This window comes from Schistocerca cancellata, chromosome 7, assembly GCF_023864275.1.
Source record: "Schistocerca cancellata isolate TAMUIC-IGC-003103 chromosome 7, iqSchCanc2.1, whole genome shotgun sequence".
NCBI lineage: Eukaryota > Metazoa > Arthropoda > Insecta > Orthoptera > Acrididae > Schistocerca > Schistocerca cancellata.
The window spans coordinates 585,556,433-585,572,277 of NC_064632.1; the positions used below are offsets into that span (position 1 = coordinate 585,556,433).

Sequence of the window (15,845 nt, forward strand, 5' to 3'; positions counted from 1 at the left end):
CTTTGGTGCCTCTTCTGATGTTAAGCCTATTACTTCAAAATCTTTCTTAACCGAATCCAGGTACCTTCTCCTCGGTCTGCCCCGACTCCTCCTACCCTCTACTGCTGAATCCATGAGTCTCTTGGGTAACCTTGCTTCTCCCATGCGTGTAACATGACCCCACCATCTAAGCCTGTTCGCCCTGACTGCTACATCTATAGAGTTCATTCCCAGTTTTTCTTTGATTTCCTCATTGTGGACACCCTCCTGCCATTGTTCCCATCTACTAGTACCTGCAATCATCCTAGCTACTTTCATATCCGTAACCTCAACCTTGTTGATAAGGTAACCTGAATCCACCCAGCTTTCGCTCCCTTACAACAAAGTTGGTCGAAAGATTGAACGGTGCACAGATAACTTAGTCTTGGTACTGACTTCCTTCTTGCAGAAGAGTGGTGTGGGTTCCTGTAGTCATGTCCTAGTTCCTGAACCACGGGCAACGTATGAGTGGCCAAGTAAGTGGTCCCGACAGTCGGGATACCAGTTACTTCGGAATAAGGCTGGGCATCTCGGACATATTCTGAGTCGTGGTCACCTTTGTGCTCATACGGCAAAGACTACCAAATCCACCGGTTAGTCCCTCAGCCGTTAGGGTGAAACCCAATGGGACTCGGGGCAAGTACGGCTAGCAACCTGCTTCCCTGGTACTTTAAATATGGTGCTGGCAACAATCAGAGCAAAATGCCATTATACGATTGTGAAATAGAAAAACAAAGGAACAACCACAGCTAAAACGAGACGGATCATGTGCTGGTGTAAGCTGTCGCCAACACACCGATCGGGAAACAGGTTGTGAGATGATCGTTAGCAGGTGCTGGAGCAAGCGCACCTATCAGAAGAGAGGCCACAGACAGACTCGCAGGCAATGCGTCACCAACGCTCTCTCGACAGCCAGTATTTACATCGCCATTGGAGGGACAATTCAGTCATATCCAGTCAGTCTGAGTCAGTCGCAGTCAGCTCAGTGACTAGCTCAGACACTACACTAGTTGGTGCCTGTCAGTTCATATCGCCTGCTATAAGAGTAGATTGTTCATAGTGGGACTTTCACTTTATCAGCAGTGACGCTGAAGTTGACTTTTACGAAAGAGCTCGTACAACAACAACAACAACAACAACAACATACTTAATGATAAGCAGCTTCTTGTTCTTATTAATGAAGAACCCTGTTAATACACGAGTGCAGCTGTGTTGTAGGAAGAGGATACCACATAGCAGCAACATCCTCCCCCTTGCTTCCGCTGGTACAAGCCTCTACAGCGTCAACGACGACACAAAAGAGCAGAGATCAGGCACTGGTGGAATGTGGCTGCAAGAAAAATCGCATGGAATCAGTGGAAAGAATCACTCGTGGGATCCAAAGTTCTACCATGAGTACAGCTAGCATAACGATAGTCGGTAGCAAGCTAAAATCCATGTGGGTACGATGCTCGACCATCTCCTCATAAGCCACACGTTTCTGTAGTCAGTGCTGAGCAACGGTTGAGGCGTCGCCACTGGGTAGTGCGTGGCTGGAAACACCGGCGATACGGAGTGACGGATCATGCTGTACCCTGCGGCAATCCGATGGAAGAATTTGGCTGTGGCGAATGACTGGAGGGCGTTACCCTGCCATCACGTGTAGTGCCAACAGCGGAGTCCGGAAGACGTGATGCTGCAGTACAGTGTTTCTCGTGGCCACTGTGTGGTCCCGCAGTTGCGCTTAAGGAACGCTAAATGCGGAAGAATGTGAACACATTTTGCAGCATCGTCTAGTGTCTAGAGCAGAGCAACAGTTCGGAGACGGTGACTAACAGTATCAGCACAACGACGCACTCTGTAATAAAGCACCATCTGTGTGTCAATGATTGGTGCACAACACCGTTTATCAGATGGACTGGTTGGCCGAGACTGCGGACCTTAACGCAATGCAACAGCTGTGGGATGAGTTACAATGCTGACTTCGCTCCAAATCCCAGCGTCCAACAAGCCTACCTTCTCTGCTTTCGGATGATGAATGGGCTTCTATTCCTCCACAAACATTAAGACATCATTTAGCTCAAGATGACAACAGCGGAGACTAAATACATTCCGTATTAATCTCCGCAACTAGGTCTCCAGGTACTTTTGATGAGATCATTTATGTTGAACATTAGATGGGTAGTTTCAACAACTAAGAAGGATTTACTGAATCAAACTGGCGGGAACACTAATTTATGACACTTCTTCACTAAAAGAGGGAATCTCATAAAATGGGCTCTGGAGCTTTAAAAAATAACCAGTTTGATAATGGAGAGAGTGCAGATTTACATCAAATTAATCTTCGGACTGGTGAGCGCAACAACGAACTCCACATGCAGAGGAAGCTTAAGTGGACACATGCCGAAGAAACGGAACTTCCGTTTAAAAATCAGTGATATTTGTGCTCAGCACAGGCCGCCAGTATACAGTGCGGATTTCTGAGCTTCGATTTTCAGCGCGCCTGGCATACTGCACGACATCGAACTGCACTTACTTTCTTGTTGCACCACAGGCTTCCGAGCTCGTTGGTATCTTCATTAACCCTATTCTGGCAATATGACCACGTCGTAACGTTGTTTTGCAACACAGCCTTTCGGACACTGTTATAAACACCCTTCACCTCGCTGATGTCTTCATTACACATAATGGGAATGCTCCAGCTCGAACGCTTAAAACCGAATAGAAGTAATTTCAAAATGGTGTGTGTGTGTGTGTGTGTGTGTGTGTGTGTGTGTGTGTGTGTGTGTGTGTGTGTGTTTGTTCTAACACCACCACGATCATTTGTCTGTATAATCCTATATTTATATGAAAACTAACAAATGTGAAAGCGAAAAACCTGTATCATTCAAGAGACAATACCGCGTAACATAATTGATGCGTGGTAAACAGGCGCATCGCCGTATTTGGAAACCATTTTTACACTGATTTGACAGTAGGAGTTTGCGAAAATTATTATTCTTATATGCCCAGTGCTGCACGTTCCAATCACAATGTGACCACCATCTGTTTTCCAGACCAAAGAGCAACAACCACTGCCACGGCAGGTGGCAGCAATACAAATGGGGAGTGAATAAAGCGTCGTCGTAATGCGGAAACGGAGCAATTTATGTGACGTCCAAAAGGGCACGATCATTGGCTTTCGGGCTAAGGGTGGAAGCATTCCCGGGACGGCCACCTTTGTAAATTATTCACGTGCCACCATGGTTAAAGAATGTCGCGCACGGCAAAACGCCACCATCCAAAACCTGCGCAGAAGCAACTGTGGTGCACCGCGGAGCATACACGACAGGTGTCAACGATTGCTGAGATGATGTGTACGGACGGATAGACGTGCAACCGTTCAACTAATCGCCCAGATGAATCAACGAACTGCCAAGCGTATCTGCTCAACGACCGTTCAGCAGACGCTGCTGCGTGTGGGCCTTTGCGTTAGGTGCCTGCTTCACGTATCCACGCCGACTGACGACGAAGGTTGGAGTCTGCACTCCGGCACTGCAGTTAAACGTCCAATGACTGGCAACAGGTGGCCTTTCCAGACGATTTACGTTTTATGCTTCATACGACAGATGCCCGTTGGCATCTACGACTTGAAAGGCATGAAACCAACACTCAAGCCGGAGGATGGAGAGTTACGGTCTCGGGAATGTTTACGTGGCATTCCCTGGGTGATTTCTCTATTCTGGAACGCATATTGGATCAACACAAGTATGGATCCATCCCTACATGTAGTTTATTTTTCCTCGGAGCAGTGGCATCTACCAGCAGGACAACGCAACGTGTCACCAGCTCACAGTGTACGTGTGTGGTTCGAAGAGCACCACGATGAGTTTACTGGACTCCCTGGCCACCAAACTCGCTGGAATTAAACCCAGTCGAGAATATGCGGCGCTACCCCGATCGGGCTGTATGTGCCGTGGATCCTCAGGCCAGAAACCTGGCGCAGCTGAGCGTGGTACTGGAATCGACATGGCTCCACACTCCCGTCGCCACCTTCCAGAAACTCACCGACCCTCTCTGCACGTTTCGTAGCTGTCCGCGCTCCAGGGATGGTAATTGTGGCTTTTGACAGGTGGTCAATCTAATGTCACGGCACAGTCTGTTTTGCAGCACTGGAATACACGAATATTTGACGCTTCACATTTTCCAAAGTTATTCCTACCACAATATTTAAACTTACCCGAACTGTTATACTGGAGATTAAGTCGGAGTAGTTGGGAACTGCCAATACATCCTTTCCCAGACGCACTCGCGACGCCCAGCCAACACCCTTATATTCTCATGTATACCTCCACTCACGTAAAATCAGACTACAATAACTGCTTATAATTGCTGACACTTTGTGCCAAAATTTACCTCTTGGGTACTTACTATAATTTGCGACGTGTTACTATACTTTTAACGACTGCACTGTGACTTTTAGGTATTACTGCTTGTATGTTGCTTTTTTGTTAAGAATCTTCTAGTTTCCACTTCACCGTTATTTCATGACTGAAGATAGGGTTAGGTCGAGGCTGCTAGCCAGTTTCTGAATTAAAGTTGACCGTGACAAATTCGACGATTATTTCCGTGACACGGTAGTCCGACGCTGCTCCTAATACATCTACGATGTTGATCAGCTTACGCACTGGAAGACGATTTATGGGAAGTGAGATGGGCGTACCCTATTTTAGATGTCTAGTAAATTGTGCGAAAGATACCTGCGGCTTTAGAACGTTTTGTGGTTTCTTAGGCAGTTACGGATTCGATGTCGTGGCAAGTCTTCGTGGTTTCAGAAGCACATTGCACTCTACTGGACCAGTACATAAAAACTACATTAAATCGCCGCGCCGGCATGATAGCCCATCATCACAAATACGGGAACTACGAAGGAATATATACACGTAATAACAGTTGTGTGCAACACGTCAACACGGATGTAATTAAATCAATATTTAATTGATAAAATATGCACCAAATATGACAAAAATAAGAAAACCCGATTTTATTAACGTGTGTTGGCGAAGTGGTAATATACCGGACGAATCTAATGCAGCCTACGTATGCCAAATTTGTAAGAAAGGAGACAGACGATGACGGAAAATAGACGTATTACCCTTCAAATACGAGTATAAATACGTCGTAAAGTAAATTGTGCGCTGGAATGTTAACATAACGACTATATTATCAGATGCGCCTCATTATGTTAGCAAAAGAAGACCGTGCTCAGACATGCTCTTCACTACGACTCGACTAAAGGAAGAACACGGTGACTTCCATTTACCCAATTTTCTTGCCTTTATCGACTGCAGAAAGGCGTTTAATAGAGTAAATCTGGACAAACTCCTGGGATCCTATTGATCTTGTAAGAGCTGCACACGGTTTATATACAGAGTGAGTCATGAGAAAAGGTACGTGTTTTGATGAGTGATAGCATTAGTGATTCTGAACTAAAAACTTGATACGGATATATGCCCCATTCCAAGTGGTGTCCGAGATAGGACACGTTTAATGTACATTTGTATTTATTTTCTGTATTATTCATTGTCATTGTTTACAACGTACCACAGTAGTACAGAGGAAGTTGAGACGGACATTTTGATACAGGACGCTTGTGGTCTATCAATTCGTGAAACTACCTCAAACTGGCCTACAAAAGGCACCTAAGCTACAGCGCACGCGCGTCTTGCGGGATTTTCAATATTCTCGCGATCTCTCCGCGCAAAGTGTTAGTCCTAGACAAAAAAATAGGACATTTTTTGTAGCAAATTTAATTTAGTTTAATGTGTTCTGAGACACGTTTTCGTTGGAGTGTGCGGTTTTCGAGTTAATAAAGAGAAACTAACAAAAGTGATATTAGACGTGTTCGACCTCGGAAACCATTCGCAATAGGGCTTATGTCCACATGAAGATTTTTGTTCAGAATCATTAACACTATCGCATCTCAAAGCACATACCTTTTCTCCTGACTCTCCCTGTATGCAGAGCAAAATACAGATAAAAATAGCGAACATAGTATGATTGAAATAAACCAAGGAGTCAGACATGGGTGTCTTTCACCCACTCATAGTTGATGTAGCCAAAAGTTGGGTAAATACCATATTTCAAAATTATTGATGTGCATGTTACTACACTGCTTTTTTACACGAGGAAGTAATAGAATGAAACTGAGCAACAAGAAACTGTTTCCAGTTTAACTGCAGTCAGCGGAGAATACCTCTGACATCTCTATTATGGAAACTAAATCAACGACATATTTAGGATCCCAGTGTATGCAATTTCAGATGTAAACTGACAAGCAGACCATAGAGCAAGTTTATACATTTAAATACTTATGGCAGAGTATTACATATGGGGCGAATAATAAAATACAAATTAAGTCACCCCAACCTGTTTCTTTGGAACTATACCTTTGGGAAAGGAAATTTACATAGGCGCTCTATTGAAATTTTATAAGGTTATGGCAATACATGCACACCTATATGGATGCGAAAACTGCATATTGAGGAGCAGATATGGTAAAAAAAACTTCCTTAGATTCGTGGCTGGATGTACTTTAATGGCCACAAAGAGATGATATTTTTAGCTGAACTAAGAGAAACTTAACTGAAATATTAAAACAATATCAGATAATATAGGATCAACACCCAAGCCATATGCCAAATGGAAGAACCACTAAAACGAACTATATAAAACAAAGACAAAAATTCTTCAAGAAGACCATTGAGGAGGTGGCTAGCGAATTTTGGACGAGCCGGGAAAAACCGAAACGACCAACTCTTGATGTAGGCGGTGCTGATTATATCAGTACTACATTCATTCACGCTTTAGATTGTAGTGCACATGCAAAGCGATAAAGAAAAAAAAAGAAACAAAAATACCTTCCCTCAGCAACATAACGGTTATAGTCGGTGCTATCTTCGGCATCCCCTAAGCACTAATTTATAGGAACCATTCTAGCATTCACCGGAGTTGGTTTAAGGAATTACTGAAAAGGAAGTATGGGGGGGGGGCAGAATCGGGATCTGAACAATCCCCCTGCCCTCCCCTCACCGAATGCCAGAGTGATGTTCAGCCACTGCGCCATCTTCTCCGTAGCGTTCTGCGTGTCGTAAAACATTTCCCGTAACGCGCAGCAGACCAGTTACACAGGCAGCCCATTCACTTTCGACAGAGAATATGGGAGAGCCACGGCGAACTAAATTCTTAGCACCGCCGCCCACGGGCGGTTATCCTTGATGTAGCAGACACGTGTCTGGGTCAGCAAGAGGCAACAGGTTCGCCAGTGGTTTTACCTTGGCACGTGCCGCCACACACACACACACACACACGGAAGGGAGGCAAGGAGGGAGAAGAGGTGCTGGAACCGCTAGTCGCCAAAATCATGTGTCAGTTTTCACGTCTTGGCCTTCAGCTACCCAATCCCTGACATGGGCTTTGTTTCAGGTTTCTTCAGATCTGATGTACGGGGCTGTTAGAGGGCAGCTTGGCAATATCTACACGTGGCAGTTATCACGTCTCTGCCGAAACTGTCACAAATTTGTAACAGTTGTGGCTGCTACGCACTGCGCTCGTCGATCACAGCTGGGGAGAACAGTGCTGCAAGTACATGACGGCTATCTCACATAGATTCTCTCAGCTGTGGATCCCTGCAGTTCCACGTTCAACACCAAATCAAAACTAGTCATTTGCGCGTGTGACGTATGAAATCACATCAGCACTACAATGTGCTTCAAATTTTCGATCACGAGGGAGCAGTGTAATCATCCTTTAGTAATTTTTTCATTACGCGGGGCCACAGTCAGTACCTCTGGCAGTGTACACTGTAAATGAACAACAGTCTAATGGTGGTACTGACTTCACAGTAATCATCGTTTATTCGTAGCCCACTTGTACTACGTCAAGGAGAAGTTTTATTTCATGGGACTGTACTTGGGACCATACATACTTCACGGGACCAAAAGTGCATTAGCATCACAATTGCTTCAAATTTTTCAGACGTAATACAGTTCTGCGTAAAATTTCAGTTAACTTTATATATTAGCTGCTAGAGAGACATGTACCAAAACGAAAATTAATTTTTATCGTTTAACATTTCTTACTAACTAAAAATATAGCTTTTTATATTTTCAATTTTAAGCAGACCTAGAATACAATTTTTACATTTTGCATCAGATTAGACGGTATGGTTTCTGTTCCCATACTACATTTTCAGTATTTTTATGTCCATATTTATTGATAAAGTCTATTAATTTACTCTGGTTGAACAGCTACTCCCTACTGGAAATTGACTCCTCGGCTGCGCTGTTTCATCAAATTGTCCATAGAGCTCGACTTAATCGTCTACTGAAAGCATTTTTCGTCAATCCTTGTCCGAACAGTTACATACCCTAAAAACTAATTTTATAATCTCATAATATTTTAGAATCTTAATTCGTAACTCATCCGATCACAGTGAAAAGGAGGGAAGAAGAAAGGAAAAAAAATTACGTTGCTTACAGTTATGTCAGGGCAACATATGACCTCACACAGGAATTTCTCTTTCTTCCTATTCTATCTAGTACATGCTCAGGTCAACCCCTCTGTGTGACCTCTTTTACAGTGTGTACATGTAGTGACCGAAAACAGCATTGTCTGCAAGACCAATTTACGGCCCTTATAACCTTCAGTGAGGGGGGGAGGGGGGGAGGGAGGGGAGGGAGGGATAGACAGACATTACCAGGATGGAACGCGACGTCGTCCGACAGAATAACACTTTCCAACACCACGTCCGCAGGCAGGTGTAGATCGGTGTTACACGGACAGCGGGCAGTGACTGACGCATCGACACAACGGATACGGCGTCAGCAGCAGCAGCCGCGCCTGTACAGGCAGCAATATGTCGTCCGGTACGTCGAATCCACATCTGTGACAACGGTGCTGCGGAACTGTGACGCCATCGTGGAAGGGGACCATCGGAAACAAGCAGAATGGGATGGTTCAACAACTTTGAAGGAAAGACAGTGTCATACACCTCGTTCGAATTGGACGTCGCCTGTGTCTCAAGCACGTGTTGACAGAGTGCAATCTTTCAACCCAGCCCCCGTAAGTCATTTCTTCCTGCATCAAGCGAATATCAGGAGGCGAGATTAACTGTGTTACATGACCTGTTACGCCTTTTGCGTACAACGTGCAAGTGTTTCAGACATTGCAGCCAACCGATCGTCTGCTGCGGTATGCATTCCCGTGTGCGATGGTGGCTCCCACAAATGCTGACAATGACTACCTGATAAAGTAGCCTGTTTTCCGCCTACGCAACGTTCCACATTGCCGGACATGTGAATCGCAATATCATTTGTAGATCCGAAAACCCACAAAACAGACATGAAAACATCCATGGCACCCCGAAGCTACGATCTCCCACATGAACCATTGACCTTCCCGTTGTTGGGGAGGCTTGCGTGCCTCAGCGATACAGATAGCCGTGCCGTTGGTGCAACCACACTGGACTATCTGGTGAGAGGCCAGACGAACGTGTGGTTCCTGAAGAGGGGCAGCAGCCTTTTCAGTAGTTGTAGGGCAACAGTCTGTATTCAGAAGGATGTAGGTTGCATTAGCTACTCGGAGACAAAGGGGCTTCCACAGGCTAGAGTAGTATGGAAGGAAGCATCAAACCAGTCTTTGAACTGAAGACTACAATAACAACAAAAAATTACGGTACCGTGACAGGCCCTTATTTCTTCGCAGAGAAAACTGTACCGACAAATGTTTGCATGGACATGGTCTGACCGTTCCTGCAACCGCAGATCGAAGAGCTACAGCCCTCCGTCATCTTCCACACACTGGAGTTTGAACGTGGAACGCATGGTCAACGACGTTTCCTCAGAGATGGTACACCGCGGTATCCCAATGTCACGCCGGTAGACTTCTTTTTATGGGGCTCTGCATCTACACACACTCAGCTAAAGCCACTTCCCAGTATGTGCGAAGGGTGCTTTGTGTACCACAGATAAGTATTTTCTTTCCTTTTTCAGTCACAAATGTTTCTGAGGAAGAACGAGTTGTCGTAAGCCCACATTGGGGCTCGAGATCTGCAATTTTATCTTCATGGTTTTCTCGGGAGACACACCAAAGTTAAAGCGATATATTTGTTTTCTCTTCTAGGACCGTACGCTCTTCGAACTTATACAGCAAGCCACATCGTGATACAGAATGCCTCTCTTACAGCGATTGCCACTGGAGTTGGTGTAGTATCTCTGACGCTTTGGCACTGCACTTTTTAGGGATCTTCTCTATTTTCTTTATCGGCGTTACTTGGTACGGATCCCATACCGAGGAGCAATAGTCGAGTGTTGGTCGAATGAGGGTTTTGTAAGCTACCCTCTTTGTTCACGGACTAGTCGGTTTCCTGTGGATTCTTCCAAGGAACCTGTCCTACACGTACCTTCCCTGCGAATAGTTTTACGTGGTTCAATTTTAAATCGCTCTGTACGCACACCCCTAGATATTTTATGAAAATAAATGCTCACGTGATTGTTCCGCAATTGTGTAATCAATGATGGGCCTTACTGTCTATGTGTAAGCAATAACGTAATATTTGTTTATGTTGAGATTCGATTTCCACTCCCTGCACGAGCGTCTATCATTTGTAGGCCTTCCTGTATTTCACTAAAATTTTCTAACGTCCGCTACTTCTCTGTAAACAATAGCATCGCCCGCAATAAGCCTCGTGGAACTTCCGACGTTGTCTACTATGTCATTTCTATCTCCTGTCAACATTACCTTTACGGCCGAAGTTACTTTTACGACTCAAGACTCCTCTCCGTTCAAAAGGACATGCTGTGTTCTGTTTGCTAGCAACTCTTCAATTACCAGTCACACCAGTCAATTACACAGTTGGTCCGATATTCCCCATGGCCATTAGGCGGCAATGCTGAACTACATCGAATGCCTTCCGGAAGTCAAGGAACACGACATCTACCTTGGAGTCGGTATCTATTGATTTTTGGGTTTCGTGGATGAACAGAGCCAACTCGGTTTCACAAGACCACTGTTTTCGCAACACGTGTACGTTCCTACAGAGAAAATTTTAGGGTTCGAGAAATGTTATAGACTGAAAAGCCAAGAAACCTCGTATACCGGCCTAATATCGTGTAGGATTCCCGCGAGCACGCAGAAGTGCCGCAACACGACGCGGCATGGACTCGACTGATGTCTGAAGTAGTGCTGGAGGGAACTGACACCACAAATCCTGCAGGGTTGTCCATAATTACGTAAGAGTACGAGGGGGTGGAGGTATCTTCTGAACAGCACGTTACAAGGTATCCCAGATATGCTCAATAATGTTCAATAATGTGCATGTCTGGGCAGTTTGGTGGTCAGCGGAAGTGTTTAAACTCCGAAGAGTGTTCCTGGAGCCACACTAGCCATTATGGACGTGTGGGGTGTCTCATTGTCCTGCTGGAATTGCCCAGGTCCGTCGGAATGCACGATGGACATGAGTGGATGCAGGTGACCAGACAGGATGCTTACGTACGTGTCACCTGCTAGAGTCGTATCTAGACGAATCAGGGATCCCGTATCACTAACTGCACATTCCCGAAACCATTACAGAGCCTCCATCAGCTTTAACAGTCACCTGCTAACATGCAGCGTCCATGGATTCATGAGGTTGTCTCCATATCCGTACACGTCCATAGACTCTAAACAATTTGAAACGAGACTCGTTCGACCAGACAGCATGTTTCCAGTCATCAACAGTCGCTATTGATGGGCCTAGGCGAGGCGTAAATCTGTGTCGTGCAGTCATGAAGGGATAATGTTCCGTTGAATGGTTCGGACGCTGGCACTTTATGTCCCAGCATTGAAACCTGCAGCAATTTGCGAAAGGGTCGCACTTGGGTCACACTGAACGATTCTCTTCAGTTGTCGTTGGTCCCGTTGTTGCAGGATCTTTTTCTGGCTGCAGCGTTGTCGGAGATTTGATGTTTTACAGGATTCCTGAAATTCACGGTACACTCGGAGACGCTGTGTCCCATCGCTCGTGCATCGACGATAACACCACGTCAAACTCGCTTAGATCTTGATAACCTGCCGTTGTAGCAGCAGTAACCGATCTAACTACGCCAGACACTTGTTGTGTTATGCAGCTGTTTCCGACCACAGCGCCGTATTCTGCCTGTTTGCATATATTTGTGTTTGAATGCGCATGCCTGTACCAGTTTCTTTGACGCTTCGGTGTAAAATGCGAGCATAAAACATGTTCCAAAATTCTACAACAGACCGACGTCGGAGTTATAGGCCTATAGTTTCTTGCGTGTATTCGGCTACCGTTCTTGCAAATGGGGATGACCTGAGCTTTTTTTAGAATCATTAGGAACTCTTCGCTTATCCAGAGACATCCGGTACACCGCTGTCAGAAGAGGAGCAATTTCTTTCGCATGCTCTATGTCGAATCGTATTGGTGTCCCGTAATGTCCAGCGGCCTTCCCTCCGTTGAGCGATCTCAGTTGCTTTTTTACCCAACTTCGCATTCGTGGAACGTTTAAAGAAATTACTACAGGACGATTTTCCTCTGTGAAACAGTTTCGACGTCGTCTGCGTCATCCCCCATTTCAGTGCCATTATGTTTACTAATTTAATGCAAGTCAAAACTTCTGAAGATTTGTCGAGTCGGAAGACAGAATTTCACTTTCAGTTTCGTTGAACGTTCACGCACGGCTCTCCACACGCTAATTTTGGCTTCGTTCAGTCTTCGTAATGAGACATTGACAGTGAAGCTCTCTCACGTCAAGGGTCACATGTACACAACGCCTCAGTGACACTGCTACCCTTGGTGCACGGATGAATGAAGCAATCATCACTGTTGATGCTGCAATGCAGACTGCTTATCTGTACATGGCCAGAACTCTAACGTACCCTGGCGATATAGGAGCTAAGGGTGGGGCGCACATTCAAAATTCTAGCGTAACGGAAGGAAAGAAGTTTCGAAAATGTTTTACAACAAACCAAGCTTCTGTATTCCTATTTAGTTTGGAAGCCACGATGCTTTTGAGTGATAGCGGATGTCTTCTCCTGTAAATTTTTCATCGGGCACTGTGTTGCACTCTCAAACTTGCGGTCAGCGTGCCGTTGGTGTACTCGCTCTTCCATCGCTCGATGTGTCCGATGTCGGTGGCTGCGTATACACGCCACCAGAGCACGCTGACTCCACAGCGCCTCACTGCCTGCCACTGGCGTGTCTTTTCAAGCAGTACCACTCAGAGCTTCGCATCCAGACACTGAATCTATCGGCTTGGCAGCCTCAGAACGGAAGACTGCTACGAGGACAGTACATCGACTTAGCACGACGCTACTAAGCATTACAACGTGTCAGTGACTTACAGAATCTTATCACTATTCAAGACTATCGGTTTATTCCAAGAACATTACTCACTCTCAGCACCACAGGAAGACCTTCCAGCACTTCAAAATTATTTACATCTCAACTATTAAGTGCACATATTTTAAATAAACGCCATTTGTTTTCTTTCTGTAGACGTCTGACCGTGTTTATTGGGCACATCAAATACCGATAATCATACTGGACAGAACTTTATTTCCGTACAATTATGTCTTCATGTAAAAAGCAGCAGACTCTTTCCTCCCACATGCCAAATGGTACGACATTGTGCACGTCATCAACGATCTACTGTATTCATTGTGTCGTTGCAACTTTTAAGTCGTAATAAGCCCTCATCGACATTTCTGTTGGCGTAAATAAAGAATTTTCTGGCCGTACAGAAGTTTGTTTTACTCATCTGAACAAAGCACACACAATGTCAGTACTGTCCTGTAAGTCTTTTTCGCAGTGCCATGCCTCACTAAAATGGTCCAGGTGTACAAGCCGTGACATTTCGAATAAAACACTCGAGCTTTCGAGAGCTGTCTCCGCCGTCACACAGTAGGTGATACCAACTGATTACGATGGCGGGGACAGCTATCGAAAGCAGAGTTTTTTTTCGAAATGGCACGTCTTGTAGATGGAGAACATTTTATTCAAGATTACTACCTCCAAACTATGCATATATTTTGAAGAGACATTTCACAACACGTAACAAAAACCCACTGTTCCACTGGTATGGGAGCCATTTCTGCGTCGTTTTGAGAACTTTTCATCTTAGCAATTTTATTTCTGTACATATACTCAGAATGTAAGCATACTTCTCCGATACTGCTGTCCCTAGTTAGCCGAGAATTCTTATGATCATCATCTTTGGCGGTGATGTGACTATAGAGAGGGTAGCAGCAAATAAGGTGGACAAGTGAGAAGGAAGGGAAAGTTATGTGAATGTTTGGAACAAAGAAACTGTACGAGTTAGATTTCGGTTTTCGTATTTCTGCGGACAGCGCAGGCAGACGAATCTAGTAAGAATGGTTTCAGCGAAGTGGCGCAGAAACCTACAGGAAGTGTGTCTTCGGCAGCAGTTGGAGATTTTGGATCAGGAACGTTACCTGTAAGCTGTGATAAAAACAAACGTCATTAGTGGCACCGAAATTTACGTCTTTAGTCGCCACTGAGAAAGAAGACATCGGATAAACCCGTAATTCAGAGCATCGCCCTTTTATGAGCATTACTGTTATCTTCAAGGATATTAATTATTCTTTATCTTCAATATACCGAGATTGTTTCCGGAAATAGTATTTCAGCTTGATCGATGAGATGTACAGTGTAACAGGAGTTTAGGAAAGACTGGAAATACCTTTCGGACAGGGAGGAGGAGGATATTAGTGTTTAACGTCCCGTCGACAACGAGGTCATTAGAGACTGAGCGCAAGCTCGGGTGAGGGAAGGATGGGGAAGGAAATCGGCCGTGCCCTTTCAAAGGAACCATCCCGGCATTTGCCTGAAGCGATTTAGGGACATCACGGAAAACCTAAATCAGGATGGCCGGAGACGGGATTGAGCCGTCGTACTCCCGAATGCGAGTCCAGTGTGCTAACCACTGCGCCACCTCGCTCGGTTTTCGGACAGGGATTTTAATTATTAGGTACGGCCTGTTGTGCTCTACAGTCTTACCAACTGAGCGATCCAGACAGATCTTGGTAAAGATATACTGGCTTTGAAGGAGTTCTCAGTCACGTGTGATAGATCAGTTATCGAGAACATCGCTCAAGGTAGACAGATCAAGTTAGGTTCCAAGGTGGTGTACACTATTGACTGCTGACGTATTTAATTGCATATTATTACACAGTTATGTTATGTGCTGCAAAGTGAAAGTTTCGTTCTGGAAAAGACAATAGTTCTAACAGAGCCTCTGGTACACCCTGTCTATAATGGGATCTGGTACACAAAGGTACGTATGACAGAGTGCTAGGTGAAATTTTTGAAGCAAACAAGCAAAGATCAGTCGGTAGTAGATGATTTCCTCAGTCTAGTTAGTCCTTCCATTATGAGCTTGCTGTGTAAAGTGGGTCGTACCACTACTACGCGTAAGGGAGCGATTTAAAATTTTTGGAGGATTGTTTTAGCTAAACGATTCTAAACTTTTCACTCTCTCTGATAACGATTTCGGAATGTCCATGGAATTATTGATGTGTCCTTAGAACCTGTCACCAATACCACACGCTACAGAGTGACAAATGTTTGGTAACAGTGAGATTCCGAACCACATTCCAGAGTAGCGGAAGTCAAGGTACCTCGTTGTTTCCCCTCTTTCGATAGAGACGAGATTTGCGAAGGGGTCATTAATAACGCCAAGGTCGACTGCTTGAGCGACCGCCGTTAAGTTCTGGACGACCTTCCTTCCTTCCTTCCTTCCTTCCTTCCTTTCTTTCTTTCTTTCTTCCTTCCTTCCTTCATAACTACTTCC

The 15,845-nt window shown here is 45.0% G+C and overlaps 1 protein-coding gene across 2 annotated transcripts in view; it reads right to left on the minus strand.

Annotated features, from left to right (window-relative positions):
* LOC126092593 (protein croquemort-like) overlaps positions 1 to 15,845 on the minus strand; it is a 283,748-nt gene that overhangs the window by 198,450 nt on the left and 69,453 nt on the right. The window lies entirely within an intron of this gene.